Genomic DNA, 22,719 nt, shown 5'->3' on the forward strand with positions numbered 1-22,719 from the left:
CTGGAGTATATATCAGTCATAGATATACAGGTATACATGTAAATGTCTGGAGGATATATCAGTCATAGATATACAGGTATACATGTAAATGTCTGGAGGATATATCAGCCATAGATATACAGGTATACATGTAAATGTCTGGAGGATATATCAGTCATAGATATACAGGTATACATGTAAATGTCTGGAGGATATATCAGTCATAGATATACAGGTATACATGTAAATGTCTGGAGGATATATCAGTCATAGATATACAGGTATACATGTAAATGTCTGGAGGATATATCAGTCATAGATATACAGGTATACATGTAAATGTCTGGAGGATATATCAGTCATAGATATACAGGTATACATGTAAATGTCTGGAGGATATATCAGTCATAGATATACAGGTATACATGTAAATGTCTGGAGGATATATCAGTCATAGATATACAGGTATACATGTAAATGTCTGGGGGTTATATCAGCCATAGATATACAGGTATACATGTAAATGTCTGGAGGATATATCAGTCATAGATATACAGGTATACATGTAAATGTCTGGAGGATATATCAGTCATAGATATACAGGTATACATGTAAATGTCTGGAGGATATATCAGTACTGCAGCATTATAAGAGGAGCGGCTGATATCAGTCACATAAAATAACTGTATATACCTAGACAGCCCTGATCGTATATACCTAGACAGCCCTTATCGTATATACCTAGACAGCCCTAATGGTATATACCTAGACAGCCCTGATTGTATATACCTAGACAGCCCTAATGGTATATACCTAGAAAGCCATGATTGTATATACCTAGACAGCCCTAATGGTATATACCTAGACAGCCCTGATTGTATATACCTAGACAGCCCTAATGGTATATACCTAGACAGCCCTTATCGTATATATCTAGACAGCCCTTATCGTATATATCTAGACAGCCCTGATTGTATATACCTAGACAGCCCTGATTTTATATACCTAGACAGCCCTGATTGTATATACCTAGACAGCCCTGATTGTATATACCTAGACAGCCCTTATCGTATATACCTAGACAGCCCTTATCGTATATACCTAGACAGCCCTTATCGTATATACCTAGACAGCCCTGATTGTATATACCTAGACAGCCCTGATTTTATATACCTAGACAGCCCTGATTGTATATACTTAGACAGCCCTGATTGTATATACCTAGACAGCCCTGATTGTATATACCTAGACAGCCCTTATCGTATATATCTAGACAGCCCTGATTGTATATACCTAGACAGCCCTTATTTTATATACCTAGACAGCCCTGATTGTATATACCTAGACAGCCCTGATTGTATATACCTTGACAGCCCTGATTGTATATACCTAGACAGCCCTTATCGTATATATCTAGACAGCCATGATTGTATATACCTAGACAGCCCTAATGGTATATACCTAGACAGCCCTGATTGTATATACTTAGACAGCCCTAATGGTATATACCTAGACAGCCCTGATTGTATATACTTAGACAGCCCTAATGGTATATACCTAGACAGCCCTGATTGAATATACCTAGACAGCCCTAATGGTATGTACCTAGACAGCCCTGATTGTATATACCTAGGCAGCTCTGATTGTATATACCTAGACAGCCCTTACCGTATATATCTAGACAGCCATGATTGTATATACCTAGATAGCCCTAATGGTATATACCTAGACAGCCCTGATTTTATATACCTAGGCAGCCCTGATTTAATATACCTAGACAGCCCTGATTGTATATACCTAGACAGCCCTAATGGTATGTACCTAGACATCCCTGATTGTATATACCTAGACAGCCCTAATGGTGTGTACCTAGACAGCCCTGATTGTATATACCTAGACAGCCCTAATGGTATATACCTAGACAGCCCTGATTGTATATACCTAGACAGCCCTAATGGTATATACCTAGACAGCCCTGATTGTATATACCTTGACAGCCCTGATTGTATATACCTAGACAGCCCTTATCATATATATCTAGACAGCCATGATTGTATATACCTAGACAGCCCTAATGGTATATACCTAGACAGCCCGAATTGTATATACCTAGACAGCCCTATTGGTATGTACCTAGACAGCCCTGATTTTATATACCTAGACAGCCCTTATCATATATATCTAGACAGCCATGATTGTATATACCTAGACATCCCTAATGGTATATACCTAGACAGCCCTAATGGTATATACCTAGACAGCTCTAATGGTATATACCTAGACAGCCCAGATTGCATATACCTAGACAGCCCTAATGGTATGTACCTAGACAGCCCTGATTGTATATACCTTGACAGCCCTATTGGTATGTACCTAGACAGCCCTGATTGTATATACCTAGACAGCCCTTATCGTATATATCTAGACAGCCCTTATCGTATATACCTAGACAGCCCTGATTGTATATACCTAGACAGCCCTTATCGTATATACCTAGACAGCCCTATTGGTATATACCTAGACAGCCCTGATTGTATATACCTAGACAGCCCTGATTGTATATACCTAGACAACCCTAATGGTATATACCTAGACAGCCCTAATGGTATATACCTAGACAGCCCTAATGGTATATACCTAGACAGCCCTAATGGTATATACCTAGACAGCCCTGATTGTATATACCTAGACAGCCCTGATTGTATATATCTAGACAGCCCTTATCGTATATATCTAGACAGCCCTGATTGTATATACCTAGACAGCCCTAATGGTATATACCTAGACAGCCCTTATCGTATATATCCAGACAGCCCTGATTGTATATACCTAGACAGCCCTATTGGTATATACCTAGACAGCCCTGATTGTATATACCTAGACAGCCCTAATGGTATATACCTAGACAGCCCTTATCGTATTGTATATATCCAGACAGCCCTGATTGTATATACCTAGACACCCCTATTTGTATATAGCATAGATAGCCCTGTTTGGAATTTTCACATTGATTCCTATATATATATATATATATATATATATATATATATGTAATATAACCAGATTGCAACCTGTAGCTAAATGACAGCAAAATTAAATGTAACAAAATAAAAACCGGCAAAACGTAGACATGAAACGCAGTGTGAACCTAAGATGCATCTGTTCCCATTTAACACAGCAGTGGATGCAGATTATAAGTGTCACTAGCACAAAACTATTAAAATATCTATGAGCCGCCATATTTAATTTGCGCACAATCATTTCTTTTAAAGTGTACCCGTCAGATCCAACAAATAAACTTTTTTTTAAAATCTATCACTCAGTACCTAATCCTGACCATGTACATGTAATGTTTATGTGTCTAGCACCTTTATTTTTTTTTTTTATAAAACTTTTAATGTAGCTCACTAGTCTGAATTCCTCTCAAAGGGAGGGGGCGTGGCCTCACTGTGCAGGTCTCCGCCCCCTCCCTCAGTATGCTGTCTGCTCACATCTCCCCTAGCATTAGCAAAACTACAACTCCCAGCTTGTCCTCACTGACAGTAGCGGGACACAAGATGACAGTGGGAGGATTTTCCCTGCGCTCACAGCCGTCATTCAAGGAAATGTGTCCATGACATAGGTGATGACTCATGGACACAGCAGGACTAGTATGTGTCCAAGCAGGCAGGGGGGGGGGGCAGTTGTTTGACTGGCTTTTTCTATATGAAATACTGAAAATTTTCTAATGAAAGCAACTGCAAAACCTATTGGTTATACACGCTTTACAACATATCAAAAGTTTTTGTACCTGACAGTGTCCATTTAATAAGCGAACGGACTATAGATCTCACTAAGTAGCATTTGATTTAAGTGCAAACTTAGCGGGCAAAGAAGAGGATGCTGGGAATGGCGGCATATTGTGCACCTAAATGAGTCTAATAGGAATTATAATCATTTCAATACTTTTTTGTTGGGAAATGTTAGTGTTTCATAACCAAGGTGCCTCCAGTTGTTGCAAAACTACAACTCCCAGCATGCCCGGACAGCCGAAGGCTGTCCGGGCATGCTGGGAGTTGTAGTTTTGCAACAGCTTAAAGCACACTAGTTAGGAAACACTGCATTATGCCAATTAATTGACAGTGTGGGGTCAGGAATGTAATAATTGAATAGTTTGGACAATTCTGCACAAGGTGATATCATATATATTTACTTATTTATTTTTTTATTTTTTTATATACTATTTTTTTTACTTATTAAATTTTTTACTTTATTTATTTTTTTAAATTTACTTGTAATTTGGTAAATAGAAAAAGGGGGTGGTTTCAATGAAGGGGGATTCAATTTTAACATTTTTATTTATTTTTTAATATTTTTTTTTACACTTTTTAATTCCAATTGCTTATATAGATCAATGTAATGCATATGCATTACATTGATCTATGAGATCGGTGATCCAGTGGCGTTGCGACCGGGGTGCGGGGGGTGCGGGCCGCACCGGGTGACACCATCCTGATGGGGTGACACAAGGTACGCCGCCGGTCCTCAGTTGCGCTGCCTGTCTCCGTACTAGCAGCACCCCCCCCGGCCCCCACTTGCGCTGTCTCTGTAATAGCATCAAATCACACACACACACACACACACACCCCCCCCCCCCCGTCCTCACTTGTTGCGCCTCCGTACTAGCACCCCCTGGCGCAGGAGGACGTGACGTCACTCGCAGAGCGCCCAGAGAGAAGGAGCGCTGCGCTGGATGGGTGAGTAAGTGAGTGTGTGTCTGTCTCACTCTCTCTGTTTGTGTGTCTCGGTCTGTGTGTGACTGTGTGTGTGTGTGTGTCTGTGAGTGTGTGTCTCTATGTGTGTGTTTGTGTGTGTGTCTGTCGCTATCTCTGTCTGTGTGTGGCTCTCTGTCTTTGTGTGACTGTGTGTGTGTGACTGTGTGTATGTGTCTCTCTGTGAGTGTGTGTCTCTCTGACTGTGTGTGTCTCTCTCTATCTGTGTGTGTCTCTGTGTTTGTGTGTGTGGGTTTTTTTTGTGTGTGGGGAGGGGGGGGGGGGTTTGTTTTGAACCAGCGATCTAATGTGGGGAGACTTTGACCTATTGTGGGGAACCTGCGGCCTAATGGGGGGAAACTACTACCAAATGTGGGGAATCTATGCTACCTAATGTGGAGAAACTGCTACCTAATGTGCGAAGGCTGCTACATAATGTGGGAAAACTGCTACCTAATGTGCGGAATCTGTGCTACCTAATGTGGGGAAACTGCTATCTAATGTGTGGACTCTATGCTACCTAATGTGTGGAATCTGTGCTACCTAATGTGGGGAATCTGTGCTACCTAATGTGGGGAAATTACTACCAAATGTGGGGAATCTATGCTACCTAATGTGGGGAAACTGCTACCTACCTAATGTGTGGGAACTGCTACCTACCTAATGTGGGGAACTGCTACCTACCTAATGTGGGGGAACTGCTACCTACCTTAAGTGGGGGAACTGCTGCCTACCTAATGCTCCCCCCTGGCAGTAGCACCCTCATCATCCACCAGCAAACCCCCCCAGCAGCAGCACCTCCATCAGCAGATCCTGATGGTGGATGATGGCGGTGCTCCTGCCAGGAGAATGATCCTGCTGATGGATGATGGGGGTGATACTGCCAGGGGGGATGGCCAGTAGCACCCTCATCATCCTCCAGCAACACCTCCCCAGTACTAGCACCCCCATCATCCACTAGCAACACCACCAGATTTATATTCAGAGGGTACAGTGTGTGGCAGATTTATATTCAGAGGGTACAGTATGTGGCAGATTTATATTCAGAGGGTACAGTGTGTGGCGGTATATTCAGAGGGTACCGTATGTGGCAGATTTATATTCAGAGGGTACAGTATGTGTTGGTATCATATTCAGAATGTACAGTTTGTGATAGTATTATATTCAGTGGGTATGGTGTATGGAAGGTTTATAATCAAAGAGTATAGTGTATTGTAGTATTATATTTAGAGGATACAGTGTCTGGCAGGTTTATAATAATACTTGTTTTCATATAGAGGATGAGAATGCGCTGACATAGTGAGGAGACGTCTGGGCGTCACATTCTACAGACAGAAGTTTTAGCTGGACCAGGCGGTATGTTTCTTCTGAATTAGATAAGGAAAGACTATAGAGAAGACGTCACCTGTAATCACTGATATCATTGTGTATTCTCCTCACTATAGAGAAGACGTCACCTGTAATCACTGATATCATTGTGTATTCTCCTCACTATAGAGAAGACGTCACCTGTAGTCACTGATATCATTGTGTATTCTCCTCACTATAGAGAAGATGTCACCTGTAGTCACTGATATCATTGTGTATTCTCCTCACTATAGAGAAGACGCCACCTGTAGTCACTGATATCATTCTGTATTCTCCTCACTATAGAGAAGACGTCACCTGTAGTCACTGATATCATTGTGTATTCTCCTCACTATAGAGAAGACGTCACCTTTAATCACTGATATCATTGTGTATTCTCCTCACTATAGAGAAGACGTCACCTGTAATCACTGATATCATTGTACATTCTCCTCACTATAGAGAAGATGTCACCTGTAGTCACTGATATCATTGTACATTCTCCTCACTATAGAGAAGACGTCACCTGTAGTCACTGATATCATTGTGTATTCTCCTCACTATAGAGAAGATGTCACCTGTAGTCACTGATATCATTGTGTATTCTCCTCATTATAGAGAAGACGTCACCTGTAGTCACTGATATCATTGTGTATTCTCCTCACTATAGAGAAGATGTCACCTGTAGTCACTGATATCATTGTACATTCTCCTCACTATAGAGAAGACGTCACCTGTAGTCACATATATCATTGTACATTCTCCTCACTATAGAGAAGACGTCACCTGTAGTCACTGATATCATTGTGTATTCTCCTCACTATAGAGAAGATGTCACCTGTAGTCACTGATATCATTGTGTATTCTCCTCATTATAGAGAAGACGTCACCTGTAGTCACTGATATCATTGTGTATTCTCCTCACTATAGAGAAGATGTCACCTGTAGTCACTGATATCATTGTACATTCTCCTCACTATAGAGAAGACGTCACCTGTAGTCACATATATCATTGTACATTCTCCTCACTATAGAGAAGACGTCACCTGTAATCACTGATATTATTGTGTATTCTCCTCACTATAGAGAAGACGTCACCTGTAGTCACTGATATCATTGTGTATTCTCCTCACTATAGAGAAGACGTCACCTGTAGTCACTGATATCATTGTACATTCTCCTCTCTATGTCCTATCAGAGCTGTAGTCACTTGTCAGTTCTACAGTTATGATGAGTGAAACTACAACTCCCAGCATAACCTCACCACTGCATAAAGGAGTACTCTACTGGAAAAAACATTTTTTAATCAACTGGTGCTACAAAGTTAAACATATTTATAAATTACTTCTACTTAAAAATCGTAATCCTTCCATACTTATTAGCTGCTGTATAAGTGATTCACAGGAAGTTCTTTTCTTTTTTAATTTATTTTCTGTCTGACCACAGTGCTCTGTGCCAACACCTCTGTCCATGTCAAGAACTGTCCATAGTAGGAGCAAATCCCCATAGCAAACCAATCCTGCTCTGGACAGTTTCTAACATGGACAGACAGAGCACTGTGGACAGACTGGAAAGAACTACACAACTTCCTGTGGAGAATACAACAGCTTATAAGTACTGTAAGGATTAAGATTTTAAATAGAAGTAATTTAAAAATCGGTTTAACTTTCTGGCACCATTTGATATAAAAGAAAATGTTTTCCAGTGGAGTACCCCTTTAAGTAATTCTGGGAGCTGTATATTTAAATGGTGAAAACTTCTTTAACACTTTCCTATTCTGTGGCAACTGGTATGTCTGATTATTATACTGGAATTTCTTACAATGCGCCACAACAGTGGTGTCTGTCAAAACAGGCTAAAAACTTACTGAGGGGGGGGGGAGGTATGGGGTGACACCATTTTCTACCGCACCGGGTGACACCAACCCTAGCAACGCCACTGCAGTGATCTATTGGTACAGCCTGGTGGGTAATAGGAGGGAGCGGGCGATTGGACCACCAGGTATGTGTGACATTATTGTTTAAATGCCATGATCAAGTGATCGCCGACGTCCATCATTACTGGCAAATGAAAGGTGCAGCCGCTACTAGTATGACTAGCCGGGTATGAAGCATCATACTTCATCACCCAAGCTATGCCATAAATGTATGATGTGAAAGGGATTAATGGCAAGGGCTGACAAAAAAAACTTAGGCGCCAGGTCAAAAATCCTCAGTCATCATGGCGACCTGGCACCTGGGATTTGTAGAGCCCGGGGTTATCCCAATATGGAAAGTCATCCCCTAAGCAAAGGATTTGCTGATCAGTGGATTCTGACTGCTGGGACCACCACGCGTCATCAAAACGGAGACCCATCATTACTGACAGATGGAAGCTGTAGATAACAGCCGCTTCCAGCCAGGTAAGACCCAGCCCAGCTCCCGGGCGTGCATCGTACTCCATCAATATAAGCCATGCTGTAAATTTATGGAAGGGGTTTATGGAAAGAGCTGACAAAAAAACTAGGCGCCAGGTTATAATTCTCAGTTCCAATGGTGACCTGGCTGTCACGATGCCGGCTGGCAGGAGGTGGATCCTCTGTGCCAGAGAGGGATGGCGAGGACCGTGCTAGTGGACCGGTTCTAAGACACTACTGGTTTTCACCAGAGCCCGCCGCAAAGCGGGATGGTCTTGCTGCGGCGGTAGTGACCAGGTCATATCCACTAGCAACGGCACCTCTCTGGCTGCTGAAGATAGGCGAGGTACAAGGGAGTAGGCAGAAGCAAAGTCGGACGTAGCAGAAGGTCGGGGGCAGGCGGCAAGGTTCGTAGTCAGGGGAGATAGCAATAGTTCTGGTACACAGGGTATAAACACACAAAGAACGCTTTCACTGGCACTAAGGCAACAAGATCCGGCAAGGGAGTGCAAGGGAGGAGACTAGATATAAGCAGGGAACAGGTGGGAACCAATTAAGCTAATTGGGCCAGGCACCAATCATTGGTGCACTGGCCCTTTAAGTCTCAGGGAGCTGGCGCGCGCGCGCCCTAGAGAGCGGAGCCGCGCGCGCCAGCACATGACCGCAGGAGACGGGAACGGGTAAGTGACCTGGGATGCGACTCGCAAGCGGGCGCGTCCCGCTGTGCGAATCGCATCCCCAACGGCCATGGCAGAGCAGCGCTCCCGGTCAGCGCTGACCGGGGAGCTGCAGGGAGAAGGACGCCGTGAGCGCTCCGGGGAGGAGCGGGGACCCGGAGCGCTAGGCGTAACAGTACCCCCCCCCTTAGGTCTCCCCTTCTCTTTATCGGGTAACTGCCTCCCCTGGGATGAGGACACCGGGAAAGGATGGAGGGATTCCTCAACGGCAGGCAGAACCGCAGGAGTAGGAATGGGGAGAGAGGGCAGAGGGCGGGACCTGGCACGGGGCAGTGTGACACCAGGACGAGGGCCATGAGGGGACACAGAAGCTTGCCTGATGGAACTGGGAGGGGGGGAGGGGCATTTCCTGTGGCAGGCAGAGTCCTTAATGACCTTAGGGGGACCAGATACAGGAGGAACCACAGAGTTACGGCAAGGGTTACTGGGAACCGGTTTTAGACAGTTCTTGGAACAAGAGGACCCCCAACTCTTGATCTCCCCAGTGGACCAATCCAGGGTTGGGGAATGAAGTTGAAGCCAGGGAAGTCCAAGGAGAATTTCCGAGGTGCAATTGGGGAGGACCAAAAGTTCAATCCTCTCGTGGTGAGATCCGATGCTCATAAGAAGGGGCTCCGTGCGGAAACGTATGGTACAGTCCACCCTGGCTCCGTTGACCGCGGAAATGTGGAGTGGCTTGACAAGACGGGTCACCGGAATCCGGAATTTATTCACAAAGGAGTCCCGAATAAAATTCCCAGAAGCTCCAGAGTCCAGGCAGGCCACGGCTGAGAGGGGAGAGCTGGCTGAAGTGGAAATCCGAACAGGTACCGTGAGACGTGGAGAAGCCGACTTGGCATCAAGAGACGCCACACCCACGAGAGCTGAGTGCGAGCGTGCGTTTCCCAGACGTGGAGGACGGATTGGGCAATCCACCAGAAAATGTTCAGTACTGGCACAGTACAAACAAAGATTCTCTTCCTTACGGCGATTCCTCTCTTCCAGGGTCAGGCGAGACCGATCCACTTGCATGGCCTCCTCGGCGGGAGGCCTAGGCGCAGATTGCAGTGGAGACTGTGGGAGAGGTGGCCAGAGATCTAAGTCCTTTTCCTGGCGGAGCTCTTGATGCCTCTCAGAAAAACGCATGTCAATGCGAGTGGCTAGATGAATGAGTTCATGCAGGCTAGCAGGAGTCTCTCGTGCGGCCAGAACATCCTTAATGTTGCTGGATAGGCCTTTTTTAAAGGTCGCGCAGAGAGCCTCATTATTCCAGGATAGTTCAGAAGCAAGAGTACGGAATTGTATGGCGTACTCGCCAACGGAGGAATTACCCTGGACCAGGTTCAGCAGGGCAGTCTCAGCAGAAGAGGCTCGGGCAGGTTCCTCAAAGACACTTCGAATTTCCGAGAAGAAGGAGTGTACAGAGGCAGTGACAGGGTCATCGCGGTCCCAGAGCGGTGTGGCCCATGACAGGGCTTTTCCAGACAGAAGGCTGACTACGAAAGCCACCTTAGACCTTTCAGTAGGAAACTGATCCGACATCATCTCCAGATGCAGGGAACATTGGGAAAGGAAGCCACGGCAAAACTTAGAGTCCCCATTAAATTTGTCCGGCAAAGACAGGCGGAGGCTAGGAGTGGCCACTCGCTGCGGAAGAGGTGCAGGAGCTGGCGGAGGAGATGGTTGCTGCTGCTGTAGCTGAGACTGAATCTGCTGTAGCTGCGACTGGAGTTGCTGAGTCATGGTGGTCAAGTACGACAGCTGGTGATCTTGTTGGGCAATCTGTCGGGCTTGCTGGGTGACCAGTGTGGGGAGGTCGGCGACAACAGGCAGAGGAACTTCAGCGGGATCCATGGCCGGATCTACTGTCACGATGCCGGCTGGCAGGAGGTGGATCCTCTGTGCCAGAGAGGGATGGCGAGGACCGTGCTAGTGGACCGGTTCTAAGACACTACTGGTTTTCACCAGAGCCCGCCGCAAAGCGGGATGGTCTTGCTGCGGCGGTAGTGACCAGGTCGTATCCACTAGCAACGGCACCTCTCTGGCTGCTGAAGATAGGCGAGGTACAAGGGAGTAGGCAGAAGCAAAGTCGGACGTAGCAGAAGGTCGGGGGCAGGCGGCAAGGTTCGTAGTCAGGGGAGATAGCAATAGTTCTGGTACACAGGGTATAAACACACAAAGAACGCTTTCACTGGCACTAAGGCAACAAGATCCGGCAAGGGAGTGCAAGGGAGGAGACTAGATATAAGCAGGGAACAGGTGGGAACCAATTAAGCTAATTGGGCCAGGCACCAATCATTGGTGCACTGGCCCTTTAAGTCTCAGGGAGCTGGCGCGCGCGCGCCCTAGAGAGCGGAGCCGCGCGCGCCAGCACATGACCGCAGGAGACGGGAACGGGTAAGTGACCTGGGATGCGACTCGCAAGCGGGCGCGTCCCGCTGTGCGAATCGCATCCCCAACGGCCATGGCAGAGCAGCGCTCCCGGTCAGCGCTGACCGGGGAGCTGCAGGGAGAAGGACGCCGTGAGCGCTCCGGGGAGGAGCGGGGACCCGGAGCGCTAGGCGTAACACTGGCGCCTGGGATTTGTGGAGCCCGAGTTTATTCCAATATAACAAGTTATCCTCTATCCGTAGGATTAGCTGATGATGGAGTCTGACTGCTGGGACTACCACTGAGTAAATGGCGTGGAGTGGCATTCTAAAAGTACACTTCAAATAAGAAAATGTATCGGACTGCACATAATGTGAACTGACACCAACCCAATTATGAGTCTAATACGTTCGCATGGGTGACCTCCAGCACCAGCAGCCTAATTAGATGACCAGGTGCAGTGATGAGATGCCACTCCCTCTCTCTGCAAAGCCAGAGGATTCATGGAAAATAAGGGCAGCATTAGGAAATCATTTCTGTGATAGAATAGCAACCAGTATAGCTGAAAATCCCACGCCTGCCACATGCGGTAAACAGGTAAGCACAAGGCATGCACAAGAACCTTTACATTATTTGTTAATAATAGCCTATGCTGCACTATGGAAGGAAAAAAAATCATTAATTAATTAGTAAATGAATTAATTAAAAACATTTCCGGAGTGCCTCTTTAATGAAATATATGTATATTTCAGATCTGAATTGATACCAAGTGTTCTTTAAGGTATTCCTTCCTAATAGCCTAAAAAATCTCAAAAACAGAGAAAAAAAATTGCTTTTTTTGAATCTATATATAACCTATGTGACTCTCTATATAAATCACCTTCAGTCTCTTTATAGTGACATTGAAAGGTATAGCTGGCGGTGCGCTCTATAAATACAACGTATCATTGATTTCTTTCCATTTTTGCATCCCGGAGCGTTCGCCGCAACAAATAGCTGGAGACACGGCCAATCAGAATTTGGCATTGCAGCCAGATGTGAACAGAGTATAATACAAGCCTCTACAACAGTGTTTCCCAACCAGTGTACCTCCAGCTGTTGCAAAACTACAACTCCCAGCATGCCTGGACAGCCAACGGCTGTCCAGGCATGCTGGGTGTTGTAGTTTTGCAACAGCTGGAGTCACCGTGCTTGGCCAGGCATTCTAGGAGTTGTAGTTTTGCAACAGCTGGAGGCACACTGGTTGGGAAACACCGCTATGAGAAATAGGACGGTCACTGTGCAGGTCATGCAGGGCTAAAATCTCTCCAGTGTGAGCAAGCCTATATGCTCACAAGGGTATCCGGGCATGCTGGGAGTTGTTGTTCTGCAACAGCTGGAGGCACACTGGTTGGGAAACACTGCTCTACACAATGCAACGTGATGACGTAGAAAAAAAAAAACACACATAGAATAAAATACCGCCACACTGTACAACCCCCTGCAGCCCTAGGGAAATGACGTCCATGTCCTCAGCGACAGCGAGGAAGATGGAGTCCGTTCTGCAGAATCCGGGGAAAAGCATCTTAATGCATTAACTCCTTCACTGCTGGAGAGCCTCACTGTGATTGTCCTACACACACACATACACAGATGATTCCTCACTATTTTTTGCGGCATTCCTATTTATTTTATTTTATTCTGTTTTCTAAGAACTCCATCCCCCCCCCCCCCCCCCATTTTTCCCATCCCCCTCCATGTTTAAAAAGCCAACACTGTAGCCAGAAGTGACTGTGACGGAATGTTGGTCATTTTTTTATTGTATTAATGTGTATTATTTGCTACACGGTTAGGGATTGTATCATTGTATTATTGTTTATTAATTGTTACACTGTTTCTACTTATGTTGGTTATTGCATCATTGTGTTATTGTGTATTATTTGCTACACTGTTACAAATTGTAGCATTATATTATTGTTTATTAATTGTTACACTGTTTCTATTTATGTTGGTTATTGTATTGTGGTGTATTATTTGCTACACTGTTACAAATTGTAGCATTATATTATTGTTTCTTAATCGTCACACTGTTTCTACTTATGTTGGTTATTGTATCATTGTGTTATTGTGTATTATTTGCTACACTGTTACAAATTGTAGCATTATATTATTGTTTATTAATTGTTACACTGTTTCTAGTTATGTTGGTTATTGTATCATTGTGTTATTGTGTATTATTTGCTACACTGTTACAAATTGTAGCATTATATTATTGTTTATTAATTGTTACACTGTTTCTATTTATGTTGGTTATTGTATTATGGTGTATTATTTGCTACACTGTTACAAATTGTAGCATTATATTATTGTTTCTTAATCGTTACACTGTTTCTAGTTATGTTGGTTATTGTATCATTGTGTTATTGTATATTATTTGCTACACTGTTTCTATATACAGCCTATCCACATCCTTTACACTGTTCAGACCCTTCGCCTCCATCACCCTCCATCTGCAGCACATATCCTTTCCCAGATAAGTCTATGCCCATTGCCGTGTATTCCCGGGGATCTGTATATAAGGGACGTGCACTCACCTTGCGTTTCAGATTCTTTCATGTTTTGTTTTTTTCCAATGCAGAGGATAAGAGGCTCCTGTCTCCTTCTTCTTCTTCAGGGAACGCCGAGTCGTGATTTGTCATTCACAGGCAGTCAAAGGTCACCGGAGTGCTATGTCCATGGAACTGCTGGGCTACTGATGTGTGACTAGTGCGAAGGATTGCGTTTTGTGCTGTGGTTGGACTGGAGGGATTTAAGGGGAGGCTTAGCGACTTGTCAGCGAAACACGTTGTAAAACACGACATGGATTCATCCAGGTCCCGGCTCCTTACCGGGAGAAATCCGTAGATCTATACCCGAGTTGTGCCGTCAGTCAAATCCCCTTCATTGTGCTAAAAACAAAAGGCCCCCCCCGGACGTTGTAATAGATGGGATTGAATGGACTCGGCTGGGACAAAAGGAGATGGAGGAATCCCGAGCTGTGTCCGCATGGAAGGCGAATTCCACCTAAGACCGGGGAGGGAAGCAAAGCTGGTTCTCGTATGTAAGCCTATCAGGAGGTTCAGCGTCAGAGCACAGGCTCACTGACACCTGTATACAGTAAGGGCTCATTCACACTACGGATTTTCCGAGCGGAAGCCGGCCAGGGTTCCCAATGGGATTCTGCTGCACCATTCACACTACGGAATTTCCTACGGAAATTCCGTAGTGTGAATGGTGCAGCAGAATCCCACGGGAGACTTGTGGATGTGTAACGGAAGGGTACGTTCAGACGAGCGGATCCACAGCATATTTTACTCTGCGGATCTGCCACCGAAGGACCGCTACAGGATGCCTTTAGTTGTGCCTGCTCAGAGTGGCAATATGCCGCTACGAGCAGAAACACTGTGATGTGCGAGTCGCCGCGCGTATGCACAGTATACTCGCGCATCGCAGCTGCTCTCGGCCTAGCTCAGGGAGCATGGAGAGTGGCCGCGATGTGTGCAAGTACACTGCGCATGCGCGGGCGACTCACACATCGAAGCAGTGTGTCTGCTCGTTGCGGCGTAGTGCCACTCCGAGCAGGCACATCTAAAGGCACCCTGTAAGGGTCCTTCAGCAGTGTATCCGCAGCGTAAAATACGCTGTGGATCTGCTCATCTGAATGTACCCTAAATCTGTAATAAATTCCGGATCCCAGACTCCGCCAAAAGAAAATTCCGCTCTGAAATGTATTGCCGTCTATTAAGACGTAACATTTCACCACCAGTACCAGCTTGTTCTGCTGGTGCCAGCTCCAGACAGAATCTTTGCCCCCGGAATATTACTGGGTGGAGATTCCGCAGTGTGAATGAGCCCTAAGGCTTTGTTCACACTGCAGAATTTCTAAGCAGAACTCTGCTCGGAGATTCCGCTGCACGAATCTGACATTGGTGCGAATGGGCTTTTCCGTTGACACATTCATTCTGTGGAATTTAATGAGATTATATACATCCACCACGGAAATTCTGGATTTCGGACCAGTTGAAAGAATTAAAGTGTCCAGCAGAGATCCGCACGTACTGCATTGCTGTCAATGGTGATGGCGCAGGTCTGTACGGTCCCAGCATTGAGGAATTTCGGCAGCACCTACTACAGACAGAGTCTTGGAGTCTAAGGCCATGTTCATACAATGGAACTTCCAAGCGGAATCTGGTAGAAGAATTCTGCTCAGAAATTCTGTCTAATAGGGTTCTGCTGCACCATGTGTGGCGCCCAATTAGGGGAGGGACTGTGTGCAGGGTGTTCAGATATATTTGTGACGGCAGGGCACCGTTAACCTACACGGTCCGAGGATAGGACAGCTTCTCAATGGGCCAGGCGCGGGATAATAAATGCACCGATGCCAGGTTAGAGATAACTGAGGCAGGAGTAGATGTTACAATCCTCACAGTGCAGATTAGAGTAGAGGAGATGCAGAGTATCCCTTGGGAGCCCTGTAGACGCTACACCATCAGGGTATGAACTATCACTGTGTGGCCGGTCGACTCACCGGCTCTTCCGGGGTGGGGAACACTTGCAGAATGGCGCAGTCACTTGCTTGAAGATTTACTTTAGGCTTCCCTTGAATCACCCCACACTCCTGCTGTCTCTTCTCCACACTGCGGCTCACATTGAACTCTGCACTCCCCAATTAGACTCAGACTGGGCTAAGACTAGACTAGACAACTCCTCCCCCTACACTATATATGGCCTAGCTAGGAGGCCTCCCATTGGGCAATCAGGATCACATGGGTACTCTGAATCATACATCCTTACAGATATCCTGTACATTTCTTAATGATACAGTGCAACACAATATAAATTAACAAAGACCATAATGAATATTAAAGCGTCACCTGAGCAGCAGAGCCTAGTGCAGGCACCTGAAGCAATGTGATGCACTACGGTACTGGGACACCACACATGCACGCGGTGGAAACATCTGTCGGTGAAATCCCAATTCTGGCCTCCGCAGAAAGAACTGACATGTCATTGGTTTCAGTGGAATCTACTCAGAAATGCATTGCTGTGTATAGAGACAGCACATTACTGAGTGGTCCTAGCACCGGCATGTTCTGCTGGTGCCCGCTATTTGTGGAATGCCCGCTTGTGTTTACTGGGCAGACGTTCCGCAAATATTCTGCTTTGTGTGCGCTGCGGGGGTCAGCCTTGCCACGCCCCCTCCAATAGGCTTACATTGAGGGGGGGTGACGTCACAAGGGGGCAGTGCAAACACAGCATTTGGAACTTAATGTACGCTGGCCAGTGGAGTACCCCTTTAACTTCCTCCCGGTTTCGACCTGTGTGGACACCCAAGTGTCTGCCAAGGCCAAAGCGACTGATTGTTGTAGTGGGTGAGGAACCTGATGGCACACACATACAGTCATGGCCATAAATGTTGGCACCCCTGAAATGAAAGAAAATTAAGTATTTTTTCACAGAAAAGGATTTCAGTAATACATGTTTTGCTATACACTAAACAAAAAAGGGAGGAAAAAAAGCAAATCGGACATAATGTTACACCGGACTCTAAAAATGGGCTGGACAAAATTATTGCCACCCTTAAAGGAAAACTGTAAGCTTTCCCCCCACCGCACTAACCAACGGTACTGGCTGGTAGTGCGGGGGACGCTGATCAGCTTGATCCTTACCGTGCCTATAATCTTCTATTTTCGGTATATGCAAATGAGGTGCTAACTGCCCCCGGCCTGGCTAACTGGCACTCTGACGTCAGTGCCGCCTGCTGCAGCTCCGCCCAGCTCATCAATATTCCTCCCCTCCCTCTTCTCCCTGCTTTGTCATGAAGAGGGAGGGGAGGAATATTGATGAGCTGGATAGCGCTGCAGCAGGCGGCACTGACGTCAGAGTGCCAGTTAGCCAGGCCGGTGGCAGTTAGCACCTCATTTGCATATACCGAAAATAGAAGATTACATCCGAACGGCGTCGCGGATCCGGGCACTGTAAGGATCTAACTGATCAGCGTCCCCCGCACTACCAGCCAGTACCGCCAGTTTTCCTTTAACTTAATATTTGGTTGCACACCATTTGAAAAAAAATAAGTGAAATCAGTGCCTTCCTATAACTATCAATAAGCTTCTTACACCTCTCAGCCGGTGTGTTGGACCACTCTTCCTTTACAAACTGCTCCCGGTCTCTTATTGGAAGGCGCCTTTTCCCAACAGCAATTTTAAGATCTCTCCACAGGTGATCAATGGGATTTAGATCTGGACTCATTGCTGACACTTCAGAACTCTCCAGCGCTTTGTTGTCATCCATTTCTGGGGGCTTTTTGACGTATGTTTGGGGTCATTGTCCTGCTGGAAGATCCAAGATCTCAGACACAAACCCAGCTTTCTGACACTAGGCTGTACAGTGCGACCCAAAATCTATTGGTAACCCTCAGATTTCATGATGTCTTGTACACATTCAAGGCCCCCAGTGCCAGAGGCAGCAAAACAACCCCAAACATCACTGACCTCCACCATATTTCACTGTAGGTACTGTGCTATTTTCTTTGTAGGCCTCATTCCGTTTTCGGTAAACAGTAGAATGATGGGCTTTACCAAAAAGCTCTATCTTGGTCTCATCTGTCCACAAGACGTTTTCCCAGAAGGATTTTGGTTACTCAAGTTCATTTTAGCAAAATGTAGTCTTGTTTTTTTAGGTCACTGTGTCAGCAGTGGGGTCCTCCTGGGTCTCCTCCATAGTGGGGTCCTCCTGGGTCTCCTTCATAGTGGGGTCCTCCTGGGTCTCCTCCATAGTGGGGTCCTCCTGGGTCTCCTCCATAGTGGGGTCCTCCTGGATCTCCTCCATAGTGGGGTCCTCCTGGGTCTCCTCCATAGTGGGGTCCTCCTGGGTCTCCTTCATAGTGGGGTCCTCCTGGGTCTCCTCCATAGTGGGGTCCTCCTGGGTCTCCTCCATAGTGGGGTCCTCCTGGGTCTCCTCCATAGTGTTTCATTTCATTTAAATGTCCACGGATAGTTCGCGCTGACACTGATGCTCCCTGAGCCTGCAGGACAGCTTGAATATCTTTGGAACTTGTTTGGGGCTGCTTATCCACTATCCGGACTATCCTGCGTCGACACCTTTTATCAATTTTTCTCTTCCTTCCACACCCAGGGAGATTATCTACAGTGCCATGGGTTGCAAATTTCTTGATAATGTTGCGCACTGTGGACCAAGGCAAATCTAGATCTCTGGAGATGGACTTGTAATCTTGATATTGTTGATATTTTTCCACAATTTTGGTTCTCAAATCCTCAGACCGTTCTCTTTTCCTCTTTTTGTTGTCCATGCTTAGCGTGGCACGCACAGACATACAATGCAAAGACTAAGTGAACTTCTCTCCTTTTTATCTGTTTTTCAGGTGTGATTTTTATATTGCCCACACCTGTTACTTGCCCCAGGTGAGTATAAAGGAGCATCACATGCTTGAAACAATCTTATTTTTCCACAATCTTGAAATGGTGCCAATAATTTTGTCCAGCCCATTTTTGGAGTTTGGTGACATTATTCCCAATTTGCTTTTTTTCCCTCCCTTTTTTGGTTTAGTTCCAATACACACAAAGGGAATAAATATGTGTATAGCAAAACATGTGTTACTGCAATCCTTTTCTGTGAGAAATACTTCATTTTCTTGAAAAATTTCAGGGGTGCCAACATTTACGGCCATGACTGTAGTTCCCCAAAAACTCCTTGAGGGACGTCCCATTAGGGAAAAGCCTTATGGGAAAAGTAAACAAAAAGAATCTTTGGATTCTCAGAAGTCATCGGGGAGATATATCAAAACCTGTGTAGAGGAAGAGCGGTGCAGTTGCCCATAGCAACCAATCAGATCGCTGCTTTCACTTTCAAAAAAGCCTGGGAAAATGAAAGAAGTGATCTGATTGGTTGCTATGGGCAACTGCACCACTCTTCCTCTACACAGGTTTTGATAAATCTCCCCCTTCACCTGTACAGAGCAGGGTACCGGTTGTCTAGATGACATTAAAGGGTTACTCCGGAGGAAGAAAATGTTTTTGAATCAACTGGTACCAGAAAGTTCTACAGATTTGTAAACTACTTCTATTTATAAATCTTAACCCAATCAGTATATATGATAAACTTCTGATGGAGCCACCACTAGGGGGAGCTCACTGCAGACTGTGTTGTCAAAAATTTTATGCAAAAACAGTATGCAGTAAGCGCCCTCTAGTGGTGGCTGCAGGCAAATACAATTTTTACAAATATGACTGTGCCAGTGGTATCCAAACTGTAGGCCTCCAGATGTTGCAGAACTACAACCCTCAGCATGCTCAGACAGCCTTTGGCTTGAGATTGTAGTTTAGAAACATCTGGTTGTCAATTTTTCTAATGCAGAGCTCCATATTCCCTGCTGTTTACACAGCCATTGCATTACATGATAAAATCCCTCACCACTAGGGGGAGCTCACTGCATTCTATTATTGCTATCATACTACATGTTATCACTAACTTCTATGCATAAACAGTATGCAGTGAGCGCCCTCTATTGTTGGCAAATACATATTTCTCACTTATGTCTATGCCAGCGGGCCTCCAGATGTTGCAAAACTACAACTTCCAGCATGCTCAGACAGCCTGTGGCCATCAAAATACCTGATAAACTTTCGATGGAGCTACCACTAGGTGGAGCTCACTGCATACTGTGTTATCATTGACTTCTATGCATAAACAGTATACAGTAAGCTCCCTCTAGTGGCGGATGCAGGCAAATACAATTTTCACACGTATGTCTTTGCCAGTGGTCTCCAAATTGTGGGCCTCCAGATGTTGCAAATGTTGTCCGAGCATGCTGGGAGTTAAAGTTTTGCAACATCTGGTGGTCCACAGTTTGAAGACCACTGGTCTATGTTGAGCTTTGTATCATCAAAGTGCTAATATTCTGCTCTATAGTCATTACTGCAGGGATGTTGGCAGGGAAAGAGTTAAAACGTAAGCATTCTGCAGGAGGTGACTACAAGGATTCACATGTAAGTTATAAATAGACGTGTTAAATTCCAGAGGAGAATCTAAGAATCCAATTATCGGTGAGAAACGGTGGTGTACGCTAAACCATAATATTATATTACGAGCCGCCTCTAGATAGATATGTGGGAGCACAGTGGTAATGGTTACAGAGCATGTCCCCCTAAAATCATTGGGATGGGAACTCCTAAAAGGAGTCCTGAGAGTCCAGTGCCTTCTCACTATGTGGAGAAACATGGCCTGGTCAGATGGATCCAGATCTCTATAGAGAAACATGACCTGGTCAGATGGATCCAGATCTCTATAGAGAAACATGTCCTGGTCAGATGGATCCAGATCTCTATAGAGAAACATGTCCTGGTCAGATGGATCCAGATCTATATAGAGAAACATGTCCCGGTCAGATGGATCCAGATCTATATAGAGAAACATGTCCTGGTCAGATGGATCCAGATCTCTATAGAGAAACATGTCCTGGTGAGATGGATCCAGATCTCTATAGAGAAACATGTCCTGGTGAGATGGATCCAGATCTCTATAGAGAAACATGTCCTGGTCAGATGGATCCAGATCTCTATAGAGAAACATGTCCTGGTCAGATGGATCCAGATCTCTATAGAGAAACATGACCTGGTCAGATGGATCCAGATCTCTATAGAGGAACATGGCCTGGTCAGATGGATCCAGATCTCTATAGAGAAACATGGCCTGGTCAGATGGATCCAGAACTCTGAGGAGAAACATGTCCTGGTCAGATGGATCCAGATCTCTATAGAGAAACATGTCCTGGTCAGATGGATCCAGATCTCTGTGGAGATACATGTCCTGGTCAGATGGATCCAGATCTCTATAGAGAAACATGACCTGGTCAGATGGATCCAGATCTCTATAGAGAAACATGGCCTGGTCAGATGGATCCAGATCTCTATAGAGAAACATTTCCTGGTCAGATGGATCCAGATCTCTGTGGAGAAACATGACCTGGTCAGATGGATCCAGATCTCTGTGGAGAAACATGTCCTGGTCAGATGGATCCAGATCTCTATAGAGAAACATGTCCTGGTCAGATGGATCAAGATCTCTATAGAGGAACATGTCCTGGTCAGATGGATCCAGATCTCTATAGAGGAACATGACCTGGTCAGATGGATCCAGATCTCTAGAGGAACATGACCTGGTCAGATGGATCCAGATCTCTGTAGAGAAACATTTCCTGGTCAGATGGATCTAGATCTCTATAGAGAAACATGGCCTGGTCAGATGGATCCAGATCTCTAGAGGAACATGACCTGGTCAGATGGATCCAGATCTCTGTAGAGAAACATTTCCTGGTCAGATGGATCCAGATCTCTATAGAGGAACATGGCCTGGTCAGATGGATCTAGATCTCTATAGAGAAACATGTCCTGGTCAGATGGATCCAGATCTCTATAGAGAAACATGGCCTGGTCAGATGGATCCAGATCTCTATAGAGAAACATGGCCTGGTCAGATGGATCCAGATCTCTGTAGGGAAACATGTTTTCTGTCTAACTGCTCTCTGATGACTCACGTCCCAGGAGCTATTCAGCTCCTATGGGGATATTCTCCCATCATGCACAGCTCCCGGGACGTGACATCATCATTGAGCAGTTAGACAGAAAACTTCAGAAGCTAATAACTATTGGAAGGATTAAGATTTTTTAATAGAAGTAATTTACAAATCTTTTTAACTTTCCGGAGCCAGTTGATAAATATAAAAAAAGGTTTTGCCTGGAATACCCCTTTAATTAGAATGAGCCGGGAGCTGGGGGTTAATGGCGCACATTGTACAAGTGATGCAAAGCTAATTGTATATTACACAGGGATCAGACAGGAGGTTCAGCGCCCCTGATCGATAGCCGCTGCCAGCCGCCAGCTGCCTACATGAGTCATAAGCCTGGTTACCAGTCCCGGCCTAGACACAGTAATTCCCACACCCACCATTTATATGGAAGCATTCTTTATTAATAGGGACAGCGGCAAAAGGCGAAGTGTAAGCGGAGTCTATTACCTTCTATGTTACATATGTATCAACATAAATATTATAATAAAGCAGAAGTGAATAAACAAGTAATAAATCATTTATAACTGGAGTAATGCACCGATACATTATAATAAT

At 45.3% G+C, this 22,719-nt stretch overlaps 1 protein-coding gene across 1 annotated transcript in view; it reads right to left on the reverse strand.

The window, feature by feature from the left end:
• Positions 1-14,542, reverse strand: part of DNAJC6 (DnaJ heat shock protein family (Hsp40) member C6) — a 111,663-nt gene extending 97,121 nt beyond the window's left edge. The window contains exon 1 of the mRNA XM_056532836.1: positions 14,132-14,542. The gene's annotated coding sequence lies outside the window, so the exon portion shown is untranslated. The remainder of the gene's footprint in view (positions 1-14,131) is intronic.
• Between the last annotated feature and the right edge of the window lie 8,177 nt (positions 14,543-22,719).

The sequence above is a fragment of the Hyla sarda genome, chromosome 7, assembly GCF_029499605.1.
Source record: "Hyla sarda isolate aHylSar1 chromosome 7, aHylSar1.hap1, whole genome shotgun sequence".
In the NCBI taxonomy this organism is placed as follows: Eukaryota; Metazoa; Chordata; class Amphibia; order Anura; family Hylidae; genus Hyla; species Hyla sarda.